This window comes from Agelaius phoeniceus, chromosome Z (assembly GCF_051311805.1).
Source record: "Agelaius phoeniceus isolate bAgePho1 chromosome Z, bAgePho1.hap1, whole genome shotgun sequence".
Classification (NCBI taxonomy): domain Eukaryota; kingdom Metazoa; phylum Chordata; class Aves; order Passeriformes; family Icteridae; genus Agelaius; species Agelaius phoeniceus.
The window spans coordinates 58,317,018-58,344,517 of NC_135303.1; the positions used below are offsets into that span (position 1 = coordinate 58,317,018).

Below are 27,500 nucleotides of genomic sequence, written 5' to 3' on the forward strand. Positions count from 1 at the left end.
ATGACATCCTTTTTTTGTTCATGAAGTCTTTTCTTGAAAATTTACTCTTGGCTACTGTTAGAACTACCATTTTTAAATTAGATTGTGTTTTGATCTCATGTATTGCTAGACATGTATGAATTGCAGAGGGCTGCTCTTAAGCCTGGAGCATTGATTAAGTTAGCAACCATCATATGTGCTTCATTTTTAATCCCATTGGAAACTTTCAAAAAGCAATAAAGTGTTTAAGGGTGTTTGCAAGCAACACAGTGATGAAAAGAAGATTGTATTATGAGAATAAAATCAAAAAGAACATATCTAGTTCATCCACTAAATAATCATATAAAACCATTAGTGGGATTCTCTGAGCTTTGAGACAGGCAGTGGAGAAACAACTCCAGAGAGCATGTTGAGTTTTTATCTTACTGAAGCCCATACCTAATTAACATGCACATCCTTCTCTGTTTGTGCCCTTGTTTGCTCTGTGTAAACAACTTGGTATAGCTGGTTTCCCCTTGTGTTCAAACAAGCAAAAACCTTTGATACTATGAAGAAAATTAGTAACAGGTGAAAGACCATGTTTAGCAATGTTGGTACAAAACAGGCGTTTGCTTTAAAGTATTTGTCCTCTAATCTTCTTTAATTCCTAACAGATAATAACTGTTGTCTGTCAGCAGAACTCACGTATATCAATTTCTCTGAAGCCCCATGTAGTAAGAATACACATGAAAATAAACACTTAAGTAATATTCTTCGTACACATTAAAGAAGTGTGAGGGAACATATGAAATTATTGAGATGTACATAGGCACATTTGGCTTCTTTTTCATATTTACTTGAACTGCACAAGAAAAATTGAATTGGATTATCTCACTCCAAAGGATAGACTATTATCAGAATACATATGTGCTGTGATCAAATGCAGTTAAAGTGTTTGTGGTGTAGAAAGAGATTGTAATTTACAATGCTCTTTATAGATTTCAATTTTGGATTATTCAATTTGTGTCTTTCTGTGTGCTTTGTCACCATTGTCTGTGCTTTTTTGATTTTTTTTTTCCTCACACACAAGTAAGGTGGAGGGTTTGAGGGTTTTTTGAGGTATCTAAGTTCCTATCTATTCCAAAAAGTCATCTAAAAGGCAAATATTCTCTTCAGATTTAAATTTCCCTTTAGAGCCACATTTGCCTTCTTTTGTATTCTCAATATAGAAAATATTCACTCAATTTTTCCCCCCAATGAATACATTTATTTTCCTATTTTTAAAATAAAAGAGGCCTGATAAAACAGATTAGATCATTCATAGCCAATTTAAGTTGGAAATGTCAGTCACTGTGACACCATTATGTTTGTTTTCAGAAACAGAGGTTTCTACTGAAGTGTTAGCAAGAGTTTAGCAGTTGTTACTAGCTGTTGAGCTCTGCCAAAAAAAGGAAGTCCAATCACATAATTGTGTATTCTAAAAGGACTTTTAAAGAGTAGTATTTCAACCTAATTCATTGCACTAAGAAATAACACAGAAACTCAACCCAAAATCATCTTTAAGACGGCCTTTCATTTTAAGATACCATTTCATAGATAATTTCATTTTAATATAATATTTAATTTTCATTTTAAGATACCATTTCATAGATCTTACTTCCTAAAAATCAAGGGGAAGGAGGGCTGCTGAAGAAAAAAAAAAAAGAAAAAAAAAAAAGCTCTTCATTGTCAATTTATTTTGAACAACTCTAAAGAAAATAATTAAGTGCAAAATGCCTACTTTGTAGATAGTTTTCTGGAGACTTTCTGAGCTGCTTGTGGCAGACTTTGACACCCAGCTCCCACTTCAATTGGACTACAGAACTGAACTTTCTGGTACAGACCAGAAATTGATTTGCAGTAATTTAGCCAGAGTTGAGTAAGTGGCTGTGAGTGGCATTGTGACTTTAACAAATTCAGCATACTTTGCAAAAAATATGAAAGTACTGGGTTTAGGCCAGAAATTCCACTGCATAGAAGTTTCCTACACACTTTCTTAACAGTGTACAATCTGTCTGTAGCAGTGTAGTCTGTCTGTCCGTCCATCCGCACCAAAAATCCCCCAAAATCCTGAAACAAACATAAGAACAATCAACCCCTGCCTCAAACCCATTCAACCAACTAACCAACCAACCAAGTAAGCAAGCAAGAAAGCCTCAACCAAACAACAACAACAAAACCCAAACTGTTTTTTTTTTTCCTATTATTTACATGAAAAAAATTGAAACCATTACTGAATTTTAATGGAAGTATGTATGGTCAAAATTGACAGAAAAAAGACTGCTGGTGAGAGCATCAGTCTGATGGAAAGAATAAGAAATGTTTATCTAGTTTCTCCATCAGTAAACAAAGATACTTTCTACATAGAAATTAAGTGCTGCTCTGTGTATGATAGCATGTGAAACAAGCATATGCTGTGGTCCAAAAATGAGATGGCATATTGCTCTAATATGTAACATAAAAGAATTTCATTTTGGCATGTGGAATGTACAACTTTCCTTAACAACAGACTCCTGTGAAATATTTCATAAGGTTTAACTTAAACATGTTTATTTATACAACACATGCTATTTTCCAAAAATGTTCCCTAAATTAAAAATGTATCACAAATGCACCTGGGATCAGAAATCTATAGTGCAGGTGTTGTGAAGAAGAATCAACTTTTATGGAGAGAAATTGTCTACTTGCTTACTTAATTTCAAAAATACAGCTCAACATTCTGACTGACAGAGACCTAAATATGAGGATTCTCAGCAAGGAAGCTGCTGGTTTTTCCTCCTTGTCTTTATGTCTCTTTACCATGGGCACACTGCATGCCACATGAGAAACATGAACAGACCAGGGTTTTAGCTTTGGATTTTTTAGCTTTGGAATTTTTTAGCTTTTTGATACAAGCTCATTTGGGGTAAATGTTTTATTTCCTGCTTTGCACTAGCATAAAAGCAGTTGAAGTCTTTGAAAAACAGGAGAAAAAAGAAATAAAGACGTTCTGTGTTAACTAAGATATTAACATGAAACAGTTTGCTGCATGACCCTTAGAACAGAAAATATTTTTTGATGTGATCTTGATATGAAAAACCAACTAAAAATCATTAGAACTCTTTATCCTTTCACTTACCGCTTTTCTTCTGTCCCTTCCTACCATCTCTCTTCCCCTCATCTTTTTTTCTCTCTCCCTTTTCCCTCAGCTCCCCTTTATGTTCTTGGAACATTCTGTTTCTCTTATGAGCTAACAAGTTTGCTGTGGCCTTGTGTCTCATTCCCTTCCAGGCTTGCAGCTGTTTTGGCAACAGAAGAAAAAATCCCCATAACAAATCAAATAAAAGCCCATTCTGTGAAGAGGAATTGAAAACAGCAGGCCTCAAAGAGGACTGCACATGAGATGCCTTGTTCTGGCTTTCAACACGACTCAAATCAGAAACACATTACCATAATCTGAAACAGCCCACTGCTAACACAAGACAGATGGTGGGTAATAACCCATGCATCATTAATAAATAAATTCCAGCATTAAAGGCTTTACAAAGTATGACAACATTATCTGGGCAAAATTACTGCCCCTTTTCCACCCCCAGCATTATTTCACTCTCTTGTGGGTCTCTTTCACTCCCTCTCTCTCCCTTTTAAAGTGATTGTTCTTTTGAAGGAAATTAAACATGGTGCAAGTTTTAATCACATGAAAGCTATCTTAGTGTACAAGTCTGAAACTCCATAAGGGAAAAATAAAATAGCTGCCAAAGTGTAATTGCTCCCATGTACTTCTATTGGATCAGCAAATGATGATTTATTGCATTGCACTCCACGAGCTGTCTTTGCCCTCTCTCATATCCTACTATTTTATTTCACTACAAATTTCAGGCAAGAATTTTGCATTGTGTTTTCCACTAAATTGTAGAATATATGTATGATTTCTCAGCTTTCCTTCTACAATCTGTGCCATCTGTCTTCTCCCTTTTCTTTTTCACTTACTTCAGAGATAATTTTGGGTACAATATACACCTTTAACAAATGTTGGAGAGTATTTATAATATAATAAGATGGACCTACCACAACACTTTTTTGCTTGACCAACATGAGTATCACTTGAAAAGGAAAGAGAGAGCAGATGGGATGAAATTTTTACAGTTTGTTTCACAGTTAAAAGTACAGAGCTCGAATCCGAGGTGAATTTTGAAATATGTGTTTCCAGAACTCCGGAATTCATAGTGCTGCACTTACAACAGGGCTCCAAGTCTGTCATAAGCACCGAAGAAGACGTGAAAGTCAGTTTGTGTCTGTGTCGTGGGTTAATCTTCACTAGACACCAGATGCCCAACAAACCATTCACCTCTTCCAAAGGACAGTGGGAGAAAACACAATTAAAAGATCATGAGTAGAGATAAGAAAAGAACACAACTCATGATTACACAAAATCACAGAATATTCTAAGTTGGAAAAGACCCACAAGGATAACCAAGACCAAATCATAAGTGAATGGCCCATATGGTGATTGAACTAGCAACCCTGGTGATGTTAGCACCATGCGCTTACCAACTGAGCTAATCTCAGGGTCATGAGCAAAACAGCTTTGGCTAGAGGAAATGAATTTAATTTATCACAAATTTACTGTAGTAGAGGAGGAAGGTGAGAAATAAGAACAGAAGTAAAAACATCTTTCCCCAACTCCTCCCTTCTCACAGGCTCAGTTTCACTTCTAACTCTTCTACCCTTCGCTCCCTACTTGAGCGTCCCAGAAGGTTGGGAAACTGGTGTTGGTATCAGTTCATAGCCCTTCATCTCTGTCCTTTTTTCCTTCTGACTCTCTTTCTCTGCTTGAGCCCCAAGTCCCTCCCAGGGGCGAAAGCTCTTCATAAAATTTTCCGATGTGGGTCTTTTTTGGGAACTACAGTTCTTCAAGAACTGCTTCAGCATGGATTCTTTTCATAGGGTGCAGTCTTCAGGAACACACTGCTTCCATATCAATCCCCCATAACATCATTACTCCTCACAGTATCCCTGAATCAAGAGGTGCTCCCCTCCATGGGCTGCAGCTCTGGTCAGGCACCTGTCCCTGCATGGGCTCCCCCACGCTCCAGTTTTCTTCAGGACATACTGTGCTGTAGCAGGTACTTCCATGTACTCCAGAAGAATTTCTACTGTGGTGCCTAGAGCACCTCCTTCCCCTCTTTTTCCACTGACCTTGGTGTCTAGAGGGCCATTTCTCTGACATATTTTCACTCTTTTCTCCCAACTGCTGTTTCACAGCTGATTTTTTATTCTTTCTTAAATATATTATCACAGAGTGACTACAAACCTCACTGAGAGGTTCATTTTTGGCCAACAGTGGGACAGCCTTAGTGCTGGCTGGCAGCTCTGTGTAGCCTGGGGGCAGCTGCTGGTGTCTACTCACAGAAGCATCTCCTGCAGTCGTTTCCTGCTGCCAAAATCAGCAAGTAAACTCAATAAAATATAAAAACTACAATGACTGTCTATGAATGGAATATATTTTACTCTAAACATTATCTTGAGTTCTGGATTTTTCTGTTGCATGCTTTGACAATTCATTAAGGAAAAAATGCCTGTAAACAGAGCAGAACAGGCACCATAGTCAGGTTGGCTAAGATTCTACCCAAGTATATTCCAGTATGAATATTTAAATTTGGAATCTCATATATAATTTATATGCTCTCTATATATTTATTATATTTTTAAATGCCTGATGTAAATTGTCCTTTTATAATCAGGACAACTAGCTGTTATTTCCCATAGTAGTAATGATTGGAATTCTTCCTGTTTTAAATATTTGTTTACTATTCTTTCACAAGACAAATTAAATAGATGCAATTTTTTCTGTATAATTAACTATCCCAAATGAATTTTGTCCCCATCTGATTGACAGAATTGTATAACTTTCTTCCACACGCACTTTTAGAAGGCACAAAAACATTTCTGATTTGCACGTATGCTGCAGCTATATGATGGTGAGTGTCTTTGGTCGTAACTGTCCCTGTGACTTGCTACATTAGTTCCTACAAAGAAGACAGCATGGGTAGCTCTAAAATACCTACAGAAAACTTGTGTACAACACTGTGGTGGGGTGCTTTTCTTTTGCAAATTTTTAATGGATTGTTCTGTTACCCCCATGCCAAAATGGTTTGGCCCCAAGTTGTATCCTCCCACCTCTCTTGTCCATCTCCCCACAGACCTGCCCTTTACTCCAGACCCTTCCATGTCTATCACTGTAACCCTGCCCTTGTCCCCATTGTAACCCCACCTTTACTTCTGGAACCCTCCATGCCAGTCTTGTATCCCCTGAGGCCCAATTAGTTAATTCAAACTGTTCTCCTCCCCTGTTATTCCCTGCTGGTTTGTGTTTCAGTGTGATGTAATAGCCTGTTTCATAGGTTTGAGCTTTGTATTCCCTGCATGATGCTCCTCTCCAGGTTCCTTGCGATTGGACAAAATTTGTAACCTTCCCTTGTACTCTCCCTGTATTTAAGTTAGTGCACACTTTTGATGTTTTTCTTCTGTCCTTGACCCTTCTCCTGGATTAAAACTCCTTGAGAAACCACACAGAAGACCCCTCCCTGTCACTCATCTGGGTCCTCGGTGCAGATACACCCAGTGCTTTGGGGAGCAGCCTCACAGCTTTGTAGCAGCCCTGCCATGCTGCCCCCTCAGCCAATCCAGGCAAGGGCCAGCCACGCTAGGCACAGTCCAGGAAGGGGCTAGCTGGAAGTTAACCCGGCACACGTGTCACAACACAATGTTACATTTAGTAATTTTCATGGGATTTAATGAATATTACAGTGCTGAACTGAAGTTTACCAGGCAATCTCATCTACACCATACATTTCTAAAGTCAATAATGGAATCTTATTTATTCCCAGGTTCTCTTATATCCAGGTTGGTTTTTTTCATGTTTTTTTGTTTCTTGTATAAAAGTTGCTTTATCTTTTTAGATGTAGTTATCTCAAAAATATTTCTTACACAGGAGTAATAAATAGAGTCCAGAAATCACCAAGAGCAACCCCAGATTCTAAGGGCTCTGATGAACAGGTCTCAGTTAAATATGTACTACACTGTCCACTTCCTTCTTGGCTCAGTTTTCTAGGTTTGTTTACTTTTAGGGCTGCTGTTGCATTAAAGCAACCTGCAAAACCACAGCTTTTTCTTTAATTAACTCAAAGCAGTAGGAGGAATTATTTAAGATAATTATGATTTAAGATAGTAATGATATGATATATTGAGTCTATACTCATACTACAATGCATTTTAGAAAAAAAAAGTCAAAGTAGACTTATATTCTTTTCAAAAGCTACTTGGAGAAGAAAGAAAGCAGGAAGGCAGGCAGGAAACAGGCAGGCAGGAAGGCAGGAAGCAACAAATTAAGGAAGGCTAGTTATGAGTTTTTCTGTGGCTAAAATATTGGAAAGAAAAGACCAGAAGAAGGGAAACTGTGTGTAAATGAAATCAGTACATTTAACTCCATAACTTTTGAGTAGTACTTTATATGGGAACTGAATCAAATCTGGTTTCAGTTTTAATCAGTAGTAGTAAATAGAATGACAACTAACCAACAGAAAAAAAAAACACAAAAACTTTTCTAGAGAAAACTTTCGATAGGCTTTTTAAGGGCTTTCATCTAGATACTTGACTCTATATGGGATTTGTATAGTCCAGCTTTGGTAGCAGGAGGGGCTGCAGGGGTGGCTTCTTTAAGAAGCCACTAGAAGGTTCCTCTATGTCTGCCAGAGCTAATCTCTGGCAGCCTCATACACAGATATGCCAGTGGTCAGGGCTGGGCTTCTTTGATAACATATTCAAGTAGAAGACAAAAACAAAATGCTGCACAGTTGTAATTGAGGCCAGAGAAGAGAAAGTCAGAATATGTGAGAGAAGCAGCCCTGCAGACACCAAGGTCAGTGAGAAGGAGAGTCCTGGAGCTGAGATTCTCCCGCAGGCTGTGGTGCAGCCCATGGTGGGGCAGCTGTGCCCCTGCAGCCCATGGAGATGCAGAGATCCACCTGCAGCCATGGAGGAGACCCACAGCTCTGAGCAGGGGGATGCCTGAAAGGAGGCTGTGACCCCATGGGAAGCATACGGCGAGAGGAGTCCTCGCTACAGCAGCTTGTCCTTGAAGGACTGTGCCCTGCAAAAGAGTAACCCTCTGCAGCAGTCTGGGCAACACTGTTGTCCATGGGATGGACTCACACTGGAGAAGTTCATGGGGAACTGTGTCCCATGGGAAGGGCCCTACACTGGAGCAGGGGATGGGCTCCCCTCCCCAAGCAATGGGAGCAAAAATATGTGATGAACTGACCATAACCCCTATTCCCTGTGTCTCTGTGCTGTTGACTTAGAGGAGGTAGAGCTGGAAGAGAGGCAGGTGCTTTGAAGGTCTATTTTTATTTATTATCTTGCTCTGATTTTCTTATTAACAAATTCAATTAGTATCTTTATATTTTTTTGCCCATGACAGCATTTGATGACTGATCTCATCTGGTCTTTATCTTAACTCATGAATCCTTCATTATATTTTCTCTCCCCTGTACAGCTGCAGAGGGGAGTGATAGAAAGGCTTTGGTGAATGCCTGGCATCCAGCCAGGGTCAGCTCACTACAGACTCAGGAAATTCAGAAAACAGAACAATGTTCCTTCCTAAAAATATTTATGTCCCCTTTGAAAAAAGGTCACTCTCTAGACCAAACCAAAGCATAACAGTTCAAAACTTCAAACTCTTCAGCTCTGTGATATTTATATCATTACAGTAAATAATAACAGATATTACTTAAAATATTACTTTTAAAGAACTGACTGAAAAAAAATATTCACATTTATGTAAGTAAACTTTCTCTAAATTTATTTAAGAGAATTTTATTACCCTGTTAGAATGACAGAAAGGATATTTAGAAGAGTTTTCAATATCTTGTAAGATATAGATGTTTTAAATGTAAGGCTGCAAAGAACTAAAATAGAAGAAAACAATTTTTGATGTCAGAAGGCAATGTATATACTAAAAATTTCTGCTAGAATTTCATGAGAGCTCCAGGTCCGTGAGGGTCTGACCACCTCTTGTGAGAAAGTACATTAAGATCTGTTTTATCTCACAGCATAGAATTTCACTACAAGAATGTTTTTAGCCGTAACATCACCTGAAGGTAGTGCTGCCATTCAGTGGGACCTTGAAAGGCTGTAGAGTTGGGTAGACAGAAACCTGATGAGGTTCAGCAAGGGGAGGAACAGCCCCAAGTGCCAGCACAGGCTGGGGCTGACCTCCTACAGAGGAGCTCTGTGGAAAAGGACCTGGGACTCCTGGTGCATCACAAGCTGTCCATGAGTGCCCCTGTGGCCAGGAGGGCCAATGTCATCCTGGGGTGCACTGGCAAGAGTGTGGCCAGCAGGTCAGGGAGGTGATCCTCCCCCTCTACTCAGCCCTGGTGAGGCCATTCCTGGAGTGCTGTGTCCAGTTCTGGGCTCCTCAGCACAAGGGAGACAAGGAGCTACTGGAGAGGGTCCAGTGGAGAGCCACAAGGATGATCAGGGGTCTGGAGCTCCTCTCTCATGAGGAGAGACTCTGGGAACTGGGAATGTTTGGTCTGGAGAAGAGAAGACTGAGAGGGGATCTCACCAATACACAGAAATATCTCAAAGGTGGGTGTCAGGAGGATGGTGCCAGACTCTTTTCAGGGGTGCCCAGTGACAGGACAAGGAGCAATGGCCATAAAATAAAGCATAAGGAGTTCCACCTCAACATGAGGAAGAATTTCTTTACATGGAGGGTGGCAGAGGACTGGCACAGGCTGCTGGGTGAGGTCATGGACTCTCCCTGTCTGGAGACATTGAAAACCCACCTGGACACGTTCCTGTGTAACTTCCTCCAGGTGATCCTGCCTTGGCATGAGGGTTGGACTGGATGATCTCCAGAGGTCCTTTCCAACCCTAACAGTTCTGTGATTTTTGGTAGTAGCTGGGTAAGAGCAACCAGGATTGTCAATCTGTATCAAAAATTTATGGACATGAGAAGAAAATTATTGCTTTCATATATGTGGATGTAAATGTGAGAAATTAAATGGACTCATCTATTAATGCTTTGCCAGTATTTATGTTCATGCAAAGTAATTTTAGGTCTCTCTAAGGCAGTAAACAGCATAAAACAATCTACCTAAGCAATAATATAAGTGGAAAAGTGATACAATAATATAAGTAGAAAGGTGATACAGTGGAAGAGTGATTATAAAATAAATTAAGATTTGCCTAAAAGTGGTCATTTTTATGGATTTTTTTTTTTCTTAGATATTTCAGTGCTTAATGCTGGCTTCATAACAGTGACTTAGTTCAACATATGAAACATATGTCAAGAACCTTCAATGGATTATGTTGTCAGACTGTACTGGGCCAGCTGAGGACCTTTTACACCACTTTGTTCCTCTTCTAGTTTCACTTACTTTTCTTGAGTGATGCAGAGAATTGAGGGGGCCTCCTTTTCTGGGGAGAGATTACATGAGAGTGTGATAGCTCTATCTGTGCCTAATTAACTAGTGAGCATGTTCTGACATTATGCAAAAATATCTAACATTGTTCATAAGAAGTAGTGCAGTAAAGCTGTTCTTACTGCATTATAAACAGCCTTGTGGGGTGCAAGCTATGGTTCAACAGATTGAGTTTCCCTTTGCATGAATGCCACTTATTTTCTAAGACAAATACATTCCAGCAGACTTTAAAACTAGAGTCAGTACTACATGTGCCAATGCTCAGAAATCTTTTCTAGGTTTTTAGGTTCTGCTTCATAGATATGAAAGGCCAATGTCTCAAATTGAACATTTCTTCCAAGTATGAAATCCAGAATTTTTAGTATTAAATATTGGGGCACTCACACTTAAAATGTGAAACGAAAGCAAATTATTTTCCTAATAGTATCAAAATGTTATCAACCAATTTAATGACACAAAAGTAAGTAGCATTTTTTCTATTAATGAGACAAGGTACCCTGTTCAAAAACAAAAATTAAGTGTTTTAGATACAAATCGTATAATATTGAAATTGAAAATTTTTTCTTGTACAATTAAATTTCTATACAAAAGGGATGCCTGAAGTAGAGATTCATTTAAGTTGAATAGAAACAAGAAAATTAAAAAATAAGCAGTTTAAAATGTAATTTTAAATTTATACCGAAACTTCATAATATTAATAGTATACACATTTTTTGCTGTTGAGCAGCTTTTGAATTATGTTCTTATCACTGGCTCAGTTTTCAGTACTTAACTATTTATAAACACCTGTCAGACATTTGCTGCTTATGGAAACAAACTGATATTTTTATTTCAAAAGCTGCAAATAGATAAAAGGTATAAAAAAAAGATAAGGGAAAACATAACTCTAATTATCAGCTGGTCTTTAGGTTCTGCTTCATAGATATATGGACAAATAAATGTTACTGTTGAAAAGAACAACATATCTTTTGTCTTCTAATTTCACTTCTGATTTCACTTCTGTTAAGTGAAATCACATGCATACCTCAACTAATTTCAAGAGTATGGAAACACAAGAATAATAGAAGCTTGGACTAAATAATATTTAAATAAGTTATATATATTGCAATTCTCAGGGTTTTGGGAAATTTGCCTCTGAATGTTAAATGGCTACCTGAACCAATCTATGAACCATTACCAAATATCTCTAGAAAACTGTGGATCGTGTTGAGGCCTCAGAAGAGCAGGGAAGGTCAAATGCAGTTCCTATCATTAAAAAAAAGGGAGAAGCAATACCTAGGGAGCTGTAAACTGTTTAGCCTGACTTCAATACTGGGAAGTAATGAAACAAATTATTGATCAATTTGTAAGTTCTTGGAGGATAATCAGGTGATAAGGTATGGTCAGCAATAATTTGTGAAGAACAAATGGTGTCAAACCAATTTCATTTTCCTTTCCTTCTGTGTATTGGCTTTGTGGATAAGGACTAGTCAGCAGAAATGCTGTTGCCTGTCTCTATTTAATTTTTGAATGCACCACATCTTTTATAGGCAAACTAAGCATCTGTGGCTTAGATATTACTACTTTAAGAGAGGTCACAGCTGGTTAAAATCTCAGAAGATTGTTGCTTGGTTTCAAACATGATTGGGTAAGGATTTTATTTTATTTAGTACTTTCCTCAGTATTATTTTTCAATTTAAGCTAAACATATGATTGATTGAGTAATTATAAATCAGTGAAAGTTTACATATGACATTCAGGACTGTGAGACAGCAGGTCCTTTATAGTACAGAACTAAAAGTGAAATCAATTGATTTTGATAAATAAAGTAAAATAATAGAAACAAAATTCAAAAGAGATAAGAATAATGCATTAGATTTAGGAAGAAAAAAATTCCACTTGAAAAGTAACCGCTTAAAAGCAGTACTGCAGAAATAATGTAGCCATTTTTTCCACTGTGGTAAAGGCTGAATGTAGATTGACAACAAGATGATGTTAAAAGACAGGCTACTGGGAATCAATTTTTCATTAGAGAAGTGCTAAGATGGAAGAGGTAGTTATTCTCCTTCTGCTGACAGTCATGATGTTTATCACACATATAGGCCACACAGATTAATACAGAGTTATGCTCCAAAGAATATAGACAAATATAAGTGGTTTTATAACAGTGTATGTAAAAAATAAGAGAAAATTCAGAGTCATTACCTCGTGCAAAAAAATTGTGTAAGAAGTGTCAGGATCTTCAATTGCGTAATTTTTTTTTTTAAAGAGGATGATGATCAACTGATCATCTAAATCGACTGACACAGGGAAAAAGTAGTAAGCTAAGGGACTATGCCCTTGTAAGGAGTATCTTCTAAATGGAGTATTTTTGGAATGGAAAAAAAAATTATCTAAGTGTGTTCACACCCTGCCATTGTAAGGATTTAAAAACAGGTTGAGTAGTATCTACCAGCTATGAAACAAGCAAAGATAAACCAACCTTAGTTCAAGCACAGGCTTACCCTAGCACTTGTTAGGTTCTTCTGAGATGTGACAATCTGCAGCATGAGTAATTATTCTAATCAGAGGCCAAAGTGGGGACATTTTTTCTTCACTTTGCCTCACATTTCAAAAGATTCCAGCTGACTATCTCATTTGAACATATTCCAACCACTTTCTGAATACTTCTTTATGAAATATGCAAAATATCTAAGACCATTTCTCTTTTCAGCAACTTCCAGGAGTTCTTTACTCCTGGTAAAATGATAATTTCTCCCTGTACTGCCAGGATTTTTTCATCTCTGTGAAAACACAGGAAATTTTAATGGGTTTATTCTACTACAAGTAAACACATTTTAAGAAAGTGTCCCAAAAAGTCCAAAGCACTTTCTTTGAAGTACAGGGAAGTAATATACTGAGTATATGAGACTGTAGCTTAGAGCACTGAAATAGTGATCTCAAACAAAAGACAAAGGGGAAGGGCCATGTTAGTTCAGAGAGTCATTTACTTGTCTTGATACACATTAACATATAGAACTCATGGTGGAATTCTATTGGGATTTGATGACCTTCCAGGAGTATTTTTATTTGCAGACACCTGGTAAAGTTACTGGAGTCTTCTTTAAAGACTCAAGTCTTTATTTCAGTCTCTAATTTACCTAAAAGAAATTAATACTCCATTTTTTGTATGGTTTACACAAGAGAAAATCTCAATTTAATTAAGTCCATCATTATAGATAACATTTTGCCAAACAATATTTGTTAGAGAAATGTTTGTAAACTTTTCGGCTTCAATTTAAATTAATTTTTTCTGTACATTTGTGAAGAACTTTTTAAGCCTCTGAACACCTCAGCCTAGGTCAGACACAAAGGATTTGAGGATAAGCAATAAAAACCATTCAAGTTATATTTGTACAAGAACAAAAGTATAACCATAGCTATAACAAGAAGTAGGGAAAGAGAGAAAGAAAGCTTTATTTTCCCTTACTCCTGAGTTTAAAGTTAAGTGATTTTAGTGGTGAGTAGCTGGAAATTGCAGCTTACTAATGAACAAAGGAATCAGAATCTTTAAGTTGTAAAACATTTTTAAAAAGATTCTGTGACTATCTGCAATAGGACCTAGAAGGTCTGTAGTACAGGAAAGAATGAAGGAAGAGAAAGAAAAGGAAGAAGAAAGTAGGAAAAAAAAAGTCCTCAAGTGATACCTCATACTTAATAACAAAAGCATCATCAATACAAAGGATTCTGGGGTTTTTTCCAAGTGTCTGAACTGGAAAGTGCATATAAAAGCACTTTCAGTAAAGTGCTTTTTTTTCAGTATTTACTGATACAGAAAGCTTTTACAGATTCAGAAAGCTTTTTTTTTCAATATTTACTGATACATCAACAAATGCAGTAGTAGAAACATCAAGAAAAAATTACTCAACCTTTCTTACATAGGCTTTCTTTTGTTTTTCTAGCAAGATGATGTTAAAGATATTCAGAGGCAACATCAAAATGTTAAACAAAATTAGGATTTCCATTCATTTCAGGCAGGTTTTTTTTCCCACTTAATAACACATATTTCATAGTCCTTGTGTATATTTATGAACCAGATTATGTATTTGGGTTAACTGATCAACCAATCAGTTTTTTTGTAAGAAATGCTTAGTGCCTATTAAAACAGCACTCTCATCAACTAAAGACTGTAGCTAGCTCTACAGTGGGAGATGAAACACCCTTCATGATTCCTTGGGATAAAAGTCTAGTATTTTTTGTTTATTGGAAGGTGTAATAAATAGTTCTGTTTATATTTCCACACAGTGTTTGATGAATATCTGAGATGCATTAATAGTGACTGATGGACGGAATTTTGAATATTTCCCATTAAAAGACAGTCCATAAGAGAATGGTAGTTTGATGACAGCTTTCACTGTGTTTGAGTTCTACTAGTAAGAAATAGATTTTCTCTGAAGATTAATTGAGTTCGTTTGTCTTAATCTCTCTGTACATGGATCATTGTACATATGTATAATGTCTAATGAACTATTCAAAATTTCTCTTGAAAGAAACACAATATAAGTATACACTCAGGTACTCATAACTTTTTGTTCTAGAAGCACTTAAGAGTGTAGGAGGATTGATTCAAGAAGGGGTTTTTCCTGTCTTTTCCTATCTTTTTTACAATATTGCTAGGCCTTGACTTTGTGCAAAAAAAGATTAGAAGTATGTCTTTACATTTTATTACTAATACCATAATCCTGAAAGTAAAAAAGGAGTCTTGAAGCTAAGCATGTACAGCAGTCACAGCTGATGGGATAAGAAGAATGGAGATGAAGAGTGAAGAATTAATGTTTTGGGTTGTTTCAGGAAAAAGAGATAAAAAAACTAACAAAAAGAAAAATCGAGGGACTCCTAGTATCAGTATGCTATTTATTTGTTAGGAAGAATAGGGTTCCCGAGAAATTATTTCAGTATCAACACAAGCATATTAAAAGACTTGCTTAGAAGCGTTAGCTGGCAATGCATTTCTGTTTACTATTTGATGACCTTTACAGTAATGTCAAGCATATACAAATGAATAGTTGGTTTATTCAAAAGAAACTTATAGTCAGAAAACACTATTAGTAAGTACACCATAAGGAAGAAGGTATTTTTTTCAGAACACTTGAAAAATAACTCATCTTTTAACTCATATGTTTATGGCCTCAGATACATAGTTTACAGAGAGATAATAGTGTATGTCCTGTGAGCTCTCAGCTCAAGAACACAAGTAAGAGATGAAGCATGAATTAAGACATCCTCTGATATTTTATGAAATTCTGAAGGGATAAATTATTTATTTTTAAGAATATAAATTGAAATATAAAGACATGATCCCTTCTAACATACTCCTAATAAAGAGACACAAACATAAAAGGGAAAGCAAATCTGATTAGAGTTTTAAATTATTATTTTAAAACTGTAATTACAATAAGGTGTATAATTATAGGACCATAACTAGTAGTGAAAGAGTACAAGTCCAGTGAGAGAAAGGACATCCATATTCATAAATTGTCAGGGAAAGTCTGTTGGTCATTCACAGTCCAAGTGGCACAGGAGTGTTTCATGGATAGACTCGAAACATAAATACATAGGATTTCCAAAGCCTGCTGGATTGAGGGGATTCATTTGGACAAAATGCCTTTTAAAATGACTCCAGATTTCACTCAGGGTTGAAATTTGTTTTCAAGTGGTAATAATGTGTCTTTTGTATATTGTCAAAGTTGAAAGAGCAGATGGGTAAAATATCTCATATTTGTAGCTTATATTGAGGAATTAAGGAGTACAGGAAGGAAATAAGTTACTGCTACTTTTTAAACTTCCTTAACTGATCTGGACAGTTTTATTTTGACTTCAAATGAAACTCTTGGCCTTTAACTTTTGTTAGGCACTGCAAGGTTTTCCTCATCTGTCTGTTTCTTCATTTAATAAAAGCGTATCTTGGTGTTGAAGAGTCTGGCTATCCCTCCCACACTTTTGGTGGGCCCTGCCTCTCACTTTCTAATTTCCTGACCAATACAGCACAAACCTGATTAGCACTGTTATTTTATAATTTAAATGACAAGTCTAAATCTCCTAAAGGACTGAATTATTGCTGTTTTCCCTCCTTTTAATTTTTCCTTTGAACAAAGCTTTCTAAAATTGTACTGGTAGAATTCAGGGATACAGATGTCACTCTAGTGTATATAATAAATTCCCTGCTGGACATGTGATCTCATTCTTTTATGTTAAGATACAAGAAGAACCAGGGAGACCATGGAAAAAAATGCTCAGTTATGTTGATTAGCTTATTGTATAAATCAAAATATTTATTTCCATATATTATACTGCTGCAAATATCAAACAGTTAAAACTTTTAAAAAGCATGGACTTCTTCAGACCCTTGAAAACCTTAAAAGAGAAAAGATGTATTTAACAATAAGCATATAGGATATTGAAAGTTTTCTTTTTGAAATCCACTCCTTACCATCCACAGATAGACAGCTTCATGGGATGATCTGTTCAGATACAAAAGCAGATGCTAAGGAAGTTCACTGAAAATGAAAAAGGAGATTAAGAATAATTATTTCCATTATCATAACACTTACTAAAAAATTCCCTGAAATTCTGTATATTATTTATTATTCTAATGCCTGCATGGGACATAACTGTACCGCAAATTGTGAGGAAAAAAAAAAGTGTGGCAAGAAGGTGTGTCCAATTTCCTGACAATAAAGTAATATTGAAAAATAATGACATTGAAAATTAAGACTGCTGTCAAATAGAGACTGCTATCAAAGTGCAACTTTCTACAGATCTGTGTTCCTACTTGGGGCTTTATACAGTATGTACTACTGGAAGGCAACTGCTTATGGGTCACTTCAAGAAATTATGAATTTCCATGTTCAAAAGTGTGAAAAGAATATCGGTATAAGATCTGCACATCCTAAGAATCTGTTCAGATAGGTGTTTTTGAATATGAAATGGTTATTTAGGTTTTCTTGAGGACAAAATTATATGGTGAAGTGCATTAGTTTGCATCTGAAAGAAATGAACTTCTTTTTTTAATATATTTTAAGATATTAGAGAGCTAATGCCTGTGCTTGTGACTTTAAGACTTCTTTTCTGAAGGTTAGTCATTTGTGAGATTTGACTTAAAATGTGACATCTGGTAGATACTATATAACGCAATCTTTCTGTGCTTCTAACCAACCATTTCTTTAGTTGCCTTACACTGAAACCTGGCAAGTGTCTTCTCTTCAGTAATTATGTGATCACTGACATGCCAGCCTATGATGCTTCAATGTCTTGGTGAAAGGCACACTAAGTTTGAAAGGCACACTTTCCACGGCTTCTTAGAAATCGGCCAGAGCAGATTAATTAACATTTTAGGTTGTGTTTGAATTTCTCTTTGTTTTATTTACTTGACCAGTGAATTGCACAGTAACTGCTCTGAGAATCCTGAGTATTTTTAATACATGCCTAAATTCACGCAACAGTGGCCTTTTTTTTATTTTAATGTGCAATATTACAGAGTCACAGTGTACTTAGAGTTGTAGTGTGTCAATTTAGCAGTCACATTTAACAACCAAATAAAACCCAACTTCACAAACATAGTTACTGAAGCTATAAAGCTGTTATTACAACCTGAAAAATTTACCAGATTTTTTTCTGTAACAACATTAGACTAATTATTTTCAGAACTGTGTTTTTATGAACTAATAATCACCACTGAATTTAAATAAACAGGAATGCAGTACACTGGTTTTTTTCTTGCTCTTCTCTTGTTTTAAATGTGGAAAATCAAACTAAAAATAATTTAGTAAAGCTTATTTCTGTACGAAAAGAAACCCAAACATATTATTACAATCAACTTTATATCTTGTATGAACCCAGGAAACTAAGACTTGGTGAGCCTTAACTAAAGCTTTGAGGAACTTAAGTATCTTGGCTCTGTTTCTATAATATGACCTTAAGTTTTAAAACTTAAAAAAGCTTTTATGTAAAAAGCTTTAATAACAGCAAGAATATACCTGAAAAACCAGATGAGCAATGAAGATTTTTCCTAATTTGGTGGCCACTGGTGGGCTGAACAAGAATGTTTTAAAATGTTTTCCTCTCATTGAATAAAAAATAAATCCCAAGCTACTATCCCTAGAGCTGTAAGTAATAATACAGTGATTTTGATCTTTGCTGTTGGGCTAGCACATGATTACCAAGTGACTGAATTTGGCCTTTTGCTAGCATACAAGACCTCATTCTCCATGCTCTTTCTTTAACATCCTAAATACATGATAGCAAAGGTAAAGAACAGAAGGTTCACATAAATTTGTGATTTAAGTACGAAATGGGAATAAATTACATAGTTCATTGAAGTCACTGAAACTAGAGTTGAATAGCCTCTTGAACATTAATGTGAAATTCAACTAGATAAATGTCTTTTGATGTATAGCAGGAAATTTACAATGTAAACAAAACAATCATATAGTACAATTATTCACTGTGTCTGGTGCAGTCAGATGTTGGTTTTTTACTTTCTGTGAAGCCATTCATTTGCAGAACCAAATATGGCAGTGTGGCTTCAGGGAAACTTGTTTTGTGTTCTGCTTCATTGAACAGAGTGTTAGAAATTCTCTGCTACTGAGTGTTTATAATTTAGATTGCCAATAAGAAAAAGTGGGTATGGAAATAATGGTAAATAATGACCAGTATTCTACCCACAACAACATATTTTGTTATTTTATCACTGAAGGAGTCAGGTTGGGCAGATCAATTTTGCCCGTAGCTGATCTGCGCTATCCTAAATTTCCTTTTTCTCCCTTGCGCCTAGTAATGTACAAAACATTACTTTCTCGGAGATGAAACTGAGGCCCACAGTTCCACTTGTTTTTTTTTCCTATGTTTTGAAGATGAATGTAAAAATTGTCTTTCTCCAGTTGCCAAGGGCTTTACTCAGTCTCCATGACACTTCAAATCTAACACAAAATGACCTAGAAGGGACATGGGCCTGTTACCTCAACTCTCTTTGTACTGCCCAGCAGATCCTAGAGACCCATGAGGAGTGATGTCTTGCAAAGCAATCTTTGAGTCACAGCCCTCACTCTTGCTTGGTAGATCTCCTCCTCTTTGAGCCCTGTCACTAAAGTACAAGGTCTGTCACAGCTTGTTAGTGAGGACTGAGGCGAAGAAGGTAGTGAATACCTCACTCCACTGTCACTAGTTCTCTCTCCACTGTCACTACATCAACAGCCCTCATTCAGCAGCAGCAGTAGCATTTTGCCTTTGTTTAGCTTTTCCCGACTCACGTAGCGATGGAGGTCCTTGTTGCCTATGATATACTTCCAACTTCAGCTGAGTTTGACTTTCCTGAAGCCATCTTTTGCATCTGTGAAGGGCAGGGATGATGCCACACCTCGATTTTGGGAGAAGGAGCCAGCTGGCTAGGTTGACTCCATTCCTTTTAGTGCGCGTCATGTGTGGCCGCTCCCTGCCTCACGCCACTGGCAGGCAGAGGGTAGCGGTTCACAGCACACCAAGACCCTCCCAGGAGTGGCTGAGCAGAGCACACTCTTATCTGAGGGTAAAATCCTCGTTGACTGGATTGTGCTGAAGGAAGGAGGGAGGGACTCTTGCTTGCAGTTCTCAAGTGGCCTTTATCCCTCACCCCAGAAGGAGAAAAAAACAAGTGTTACAAAGAAGCACCCAAGTAAGCAGGTAGAGCTTCTAACAAAGAACTCTGAGCAAAGTGACCCAAGCCACAGCCTGCAACAACTTATAAAGAGGGGCTGGCTCTGGGGAGGAGAAAGCCTTACAACCAATGGGCTAGCTTCAGGGTGGAGCATGAGGTGGGACTTACATCACCACATAACCAATAAGATACATGAGGAGAGTGTACACACACAACAAGTGGGAGGTTAAGGGTTCCATAAATGACAGGGAAGATTCTGGATAAAGGGGTAGGGTCTACATTGATGGCTGGGTATCAGGGGCAGGATTACAAGGATTGGCATAGAAAGAACTAGATTAAGGGGTAGGTATAAGGGTTGATTGATAGGGAAAGGCACAACTTAAGACTTAACCACTTTGAAGAGAACAAGGGGCATACAAGAGTGAACCATTACAAACAATTTGAATAAAGACTTAAACAAATATAACCAAACAACAGACTACCACACAAGGATTTTTGAATTCTTCTTTGGTAACCTGTCCCTATTTCACCCCTTTTTGCTGCCTTTTCTCCCTTGGAGCTATGCTGGGATTTTCCCACTTACCCAAAGCAATTTTGATTTTCTGAATATTGGGATAAACTGTCCTGGTTTGTCATTCAGAACCATTTTCAGAAACTGGAATACCATCTTCAAGTTTCTGAATAAACTGAAATCTGTTCTTGTGAAGCTCAGTTTCTGTGTGTTCTTTTCTCATTCCTTTCAGGAGCTCAAAGGCCATTACTTCATGATCATTGTAGCCGAGGATTCCATTGATTACCACATGCCCATCCTTTGCCTCCTTGTTAGCAAACTGTAGGTCCAGCTTTGTGTCACTCCTGTTAAGCGCATCCAGTTTCTTTTCTGGGAAGTTCCCTCTAAAATTCTGCAGATGTTTTGATTACTGATGTCCTGCCAAATTGTCCTTCTAGGAGGTGTCGTAGCTCTGCAACAGACACCTTCTCAAACAGTTTAAAGAAGACTTTGTCCACTTCCTCACCTGAGCTGGCTGGTCTGTACCTCATTCCCATCACATTGTTAGCTTCATCAGTCAGACCCTGGCACACTGGCTCTCCCCCACCTGCCATTTGTCCCACACAGGACTTCTGTCTGTCCACCACTTCAGTCAAGTGAGCTGCCCTGCATCCTCTGAGAGACCCCAGGCATGTCACAGTTGTGTGGACAAGGACTGACCTTGCTATTTATCAAAACAAAAAAAGTATTTTATCTTTCTTGGAATAAATGGGCTGAAACAATAAAATTTCATTATCATCCCTTTCTTATTACTACTGGATGACAAAAGTTTCACAATCAAGAAACACATGAATGTGGTAGGTGCAAAAAAATTACAAAATATATATAAAATTATAAGAAAGGTAACTCATGATACTTGTCCCATGATGTCACAGACATCTTTTTATGAAAAATACTTTCTTAGGATTTTTCCTTCTGAGAAGCTGAGAGGCCTCAGAAGCAAAATGTAAACAATGGTTATCGGCTGCTGTGGAATGCAGCAGGTGGATCCGTGATTGGTCTGGTGTGCATGTTTGGAATTAGTGACCACTCACGGCAGAGCTGGCTCTCTCTCTCTGTCCGAGCCACAGACCTTTGTTATTCATTCCTTTCTATTCTTAGCTTAGCTGGCCTTCTGAGATGAAGCTTTTCCTTCTATTCTTTTTAGTATAGTTATAATGTAATATATATATCATAAAATAATAAATCAAGCCTTCTGAACATAGGGTCAACATTCTCATCTCTTCCCTTGCCTGAAAAACCCCTGTGACCATCATCACACCTTGATTTTTGATTAGTTACAGTTTGGATTAGAGACATGCAAAGCTGTATCTGTTGCCAATTGTAGCAATAGTGGTAGCACAAAAAAACCTGTCACATAGGAAACCTGTCATTTCCATAAATATCCAGCTTGGCTTATGTGACCACTGAACTTGGGTTCAAGGCATATGTAAATGGCTCTTGTTTGATAACATCTCACAGCAATTTTTAAGAGTGTTTGGGATTTCACAGTGTACAAGTCTGTGTGACTATTTACCTAAGGAATATTGGACTGTTTCTGGTGGGTACTCCCCAACATGCTAATCAATCCCATTTCATGTTGGTCATCAGTCTTAACTGATGTACAGACATTTTAAGAAAGTGCAGACATTTTAATTTTCACTTAGCAATTTTTCCATGAATGGTAATTTTTGCTTTTCAGTTTTTGTGAACGTTTTGAAGGTTAATTTTTGGAGAAGTTTTCAATTTTAAAGTTAATACTGTATGTGGTAGGAAAAAACCTGAAATTAAAATGGTAGTTCCTCAAATATAACTTTATCTCAGAATAAAAATGTGTTGTTCAGTGTGGGTTTTTTCCTGCTTTGGTGATTAATGAAAAAAAGAAGAACCCAAAGATACATTTGCAACACAAGTAATTACAAAGGGTGCTTGTTCTTATCCAGCTATGAATATTATCACACTAATATTCCTTTTAAAAATAGCTTCATGCATGTAAAAATTGTTCTGTATGTGAAAAAAAGCACATCACTTGATAGCATGAAATTAATTAATTCCTCCTATAGTGGAAGTAAGAATTTGACAGTCCCAGTCTTTCAACTATGAAATATTCAGTAAATTTGAACTACTCTGAATATTCAAAATGCATAAAATATGCTGGAAAAGAAAATACAGTGCTAGTTGTACAAAGACCAGCATATGTAAATTTGCTCTAATTGACTGTACATGTCCTATTACTCAAGGCAGGTAACAGGAACAGCTCAAAATCAATGTAACTTCAAGAAAGAGAAGTCTGTCCTGACTGTAGAAATTATCTCATTCAGACTTTATTGTGTTAACTTGTGACCATAACAGAACTCAGAGGTGGAAAAAAAAAACCAACCAGAATTTATGTGAGCAATAGATCTTTACACAGATTCCCAGACAAGTGGGGGAAATTAGCTTGACTCAGATAGACGCTTTATTAGGAATAAAATGGTTGGGATGAAGGTTCATTGTGTTTTGCATCTGCCACCTAATAAAATTTTGTATCCCTCAAGGTTTTCATAAGACCAAGATTCATCACTTCCATCATTTTCAATACTGAATCCCTGGACACTGAAGTAAGAACTCACAGTGTGACCTGAGTTCAACTGATAAATTCCCTGAGGAATGAGGATGGTTTTTGTTTTAGTCAATCAATTTAAAACTCGCCTATACTTTAAACTGCACAGGGGGAGGTTTTAGGTTTATCTGGTTTTATTACAGAAGCCATCCTGAGCATTCTGAGCAATACTCTGACTGTTATAGTCAGGGGAACAAAATCAGGTCAATGGGAAATTGAATAATATAATAGAATATCCAGTGAAGTCTTATGGGACAGAAGCTCAATAATGATAACTTCAGTCCTTTTGCACATTCTTTCAGCATTTGCCTAAATAAAATAAAATAAAATATAAAATAAAAATCATGAATGCTCAACCAACTCCAAACCTTTAGCCTTAACTAATACTATGGCACTTTCCAGGATGGACTTCAAAGTGCCACATGAGCAAACCATACTGTTTTTAAAATCAACCCCAGTGAAGAAGACAAATGCTAAAATCTATGCTCTCTCATGCTTCATTGTATGATTTCAACACTCAGAACAGATCCTATGAACTTGCCAGTAATTAGTTGAGGAAAGAATTAGCATAATTTTCATTCTTTTTCTTTAGAGATATAAAAGAATTCTCAGCAATGCCTTACATTTACTAAATGGGAGATTTTGCCATGTAAAAAAAAAAATAAGGAAGAACTCTCTTTCAGAAAACAGTAATTTTAAACTTGCTTTAAGGAAAAAAAAACAGTATGATGTGAGGAGAACAGTCAAAAATATTACCTAAACACTGTTCATGAAGTGACCAATTTTAACCCAAGTTAAGTTAAGTGAGTGACTGAATTTTGTGTTCAGATGCTACACTGAAAAATAAAGCAACACAGACTGGGAAAGAAGAGTGAACAACAAAATAGTATCAATAAAACTGTTTCAGAGAAGCATAAACTGAAATTGTTCCTCCTTTCTAGAAATTTCATAAAATTTCAAAATTTTGCCTCTGAGTAAAAAGTTAAGACCTTTTATCAGGAGCATCTAACAACTATCAAGACTATCTACCTCAGGGATATTTCAGTATGTGAGAGTATAGGGCAAGGCTTTCAAATTCCAAGACAAAATAAAAATTATTTTGAAACATCTTATTGCTCAGTATTTGATTCACTTAAGGCTGTATTTAATCTGGCCTCCGTGAAGCCACATTAACTATCTCTAAAAACCTCCGTGCCTTCCATATCTGCTTTGACATAACTTCAGGAGCATCTGTTCCATATCTTATCAGGCATTGAGGTGAGGCGGCCTAGTTGATAGTTTCTAGGGTCCCTCCTTATTACTCTTTTTTAAAATGGGTGCCATTTTTCCGGTCACCAAGAACTTTACCTGACTGCCATGACTTTTCAAATATAGTGGTGAGTGGCTTGGCAACTGCATCAGCCAATTCCCTCAGGACTACAGGATGCATCTCACGATAGACCTATGCCTATTCAGGGTCCTCAGGGGGTCACGAATATGGTGTTCTTTAATTATGAGAAGGACTTGATGTTCAGGGATGTATGAAGACTGAAAACTGAAGCAAGAACCAGTATGACCATTGCAACCTAGGCTGACAAGAACCTTGATCTCTCTAGTTAGTTTATGTGTGTTGGGAAGCAACAGATCCAGTAAGGGTTTGCATCTGATTGGGCTTCCACCCACATATGAACCTATCTTCAGTGCACCCCAAGAGTTTTTGGGACAGTTTATAGCTTGCTGTTCTATTTTGTTCACAGAGTAGTGCCCAGACTGGGTACAGCCTGTGAGCATGATGCTTCCTGTAGTTGAACTTCACTGACAGACTACCCTTGACTGGGGTAAACACATGCCAAGAGGTTTCAGTTATTGGCTTGGCCTCTACTTTTTATCCATAAACAATCTATTCTACACTGCTTTCCAAAGACAGCTTAGTGGAAACAATCACTATTTTTTACACATGGGACAACTCTTTCCCCTGCCCCTTCTTTGAGCGCCTGTGTTTTGATCTGCTTATAAGCCATGAGTTGCAGTGTTCCGGTTGTGTGTTTCATCCCACTAAATTCAACTGATGGCAGATAGGTAATGTCTTTCTAGTTTCCCAGAGGTTTCCTACTGTGACAAAATCTTTCTCTTTGGATGAAGTTGTTCATTATAGCCTAACTGTAATATATTAATATATTAGAGTTGGTATTTGGCACCCCTCCATGCCAAAGGTACCAGCCTCCAAGGTACCATCTCCCCTCACTGGACATGCACTCTATGTTTTTTGACTGTATCTTTAAAAGCAAAGTGAGAGAATTTTACAACAATAGGTAACAGAGGTATCTATGACTAGAGTCACTCAGTTTCCACCTAAACATAGAGAAGAAGTTAAAGAATAAGTTAAGAATGGGGAAAAATGTTAGGGAAGACTCCATTTTAATGGACAGGATCAGTCACGGGCTGAATTTGTCTTCTTCCCCATAGGGATGCCTGTTGGGCAAGAACCATACCCATGCATGGTGAATATTTTACTGGGTTTCTGAGCTTGTCTGTGTATTGCTTTGAATATGTTTTTGCAGTCAGATACTATCAATGGCAATCACCAAACATTAACTTGTCACAATTTTATTTTAATAAAGGGCATAATTCTGGAAACACTGGGTGTGAGTCCTTCAAGGCTACTAGGCAGAGGGATAACATACTCACATAAAGAGGAAGACCCCCTGAGGGGTCATAAACTGGGAAGACCTGCTTGTGCTGTTGTATTTCCCTAAGTCAGTCAAAACACCCCTCAGTCCAGAAGGATTGCTCAGTGAAGAGCCCCCTTAACTGGAGCTTGACAGACTGGTCAGGCATCAGGGTTTTGGCTTTCCTGAGGTCCTGACAGAAAATTAAATGCTAAGGGCCAAGGAAATCTCCCAGCTCTGAGGGTCTAGGAAATTTTCTCTTTTCATCTGAGAAGGGCCTTACTTTGTCTGGATGTTCTTTTAAAATTTGCTAGGTACCTTATTCCTCACGTTCTAAAGCTTGCAATATTGAACCTCCTAAGAATATTGTTGTTTCTCTCAGGTCCTACCCAGACAAAATCAAACTGCCTTGCCCGAAATCCGATGAGTAGGCCATGGCATTACACCTTGTACATGCACTATGACTTGAGCAGTTGCCCTGTCCACAGCAAATAAAACAGCCTTCCCTGCAGGAGCCACTGCTGTCCTGGTGTTGACAAAAGTGCTCCAGCTGGGTTATACAAGACCAGCTCTGTTGCAGACAGGAATGTGGGGTAGGCAGCAACAGGGATTGCCCACCCTGTTTCTGCATCCACCAATCTGTGTGTGAGCAACTCCCCTGAGTTCTTCTCTCATTGTTAAAAAAAAAAATCCTTATATTTTATTGGTAGTTAATGTTACTTATAGATATTATTTTGGATCAAATTTTCTTCTTGCTGGAAAGGGACACTTTGAAATTTGTTCTGTAGCAAAATAAAATAAATATTTAAATACTTAAATTTCATACAGAAATGTGTTCCAGAAAATTTCAATGGGAAAATTTTGAGAGAAGATATTCTAGAAAGATCTCAATCAGTGACAATGACAATGAAAAATGCTAAATGACCATCTCAACAGTACCATGTTAAAGCATCACAGAATGGTTGAGTTTGAAAGGGACTTTTGAGATCATCTGGTCTGACTACCTTGCTCAAGAAGGGCCATCTTCAGGCTATTACAGAGGGCCATGTCCATCCACATCAATGTGTTTGTATCTTCTAAATTCAGGAAAAATTACATGAGAAATCAAATACTCACATTTTTTTATCACATACCTAGTAAATTAAGTTGCTTTCTCCAATATAAAAATTAATAAATTAATACTTGCATGCAAACAAAAAAAAGCATTTACCTTAAAAAGCATGCTGTTAAGTTGAATATTTAAAATGTCACGTATTTCTATTAATAGAAGAATTTATTATACACATGGTACTTTATATTTTGTAAATGTTTTCTTATGTTAAATATAATATTTAATCAATTCAGCTTTCCAGTTCATCATGATTTGTCAGGAAGGTTTTTTCATAATTAGACTTTTTATATAGTTATCTTTTTCAGATTTCAATCTGTCTATTCCATAAGCAGACTGCTTAAGTAACATTGTTGTACAGTTATCAAAAGAGAACTCAAACTTATTCTGCATGCATGACACTATAACTGAAATCCTTGTTTAATTGCTTAGCATATAATTATTACATTAATAAATCAGCTATTTTTGATTTAGTGTTCAGGTAGACAAAATTAA

General features: G+C 37.1%; 1 long non-coding RNA gene across 1 annotated transcript in view; it reads right to left on the bottom strand.

Annotated features, from left to right (window-relative positions):
- Nucleotides 1-1,650: 1,650 nt before the first annotated feature.
- Nucleotides 1,651-27,500, bottom strand: part of LOC143692197 (uncharacterized) — a 248,540-nt gene continuing 222,690 nt past the window's right edge. The window contains exons 7-10 of the long non-coding RNA XR_013180061.1: nt 16,918-16,984; nt 9,831-9,974; nt 4,216-4,326; nt 1,651-2,067 (exon numbers count right to left, since the gene is read on the bottom strand). This is a non-coding gene — a long non-coding RNA (uncharacterized LOC143692197). The remainder of the gene's footprint in view (nt 2,068-4,215; nt 4,327-9,830; nt 9,975-16,917; nt 16,985-27,500) is intronic.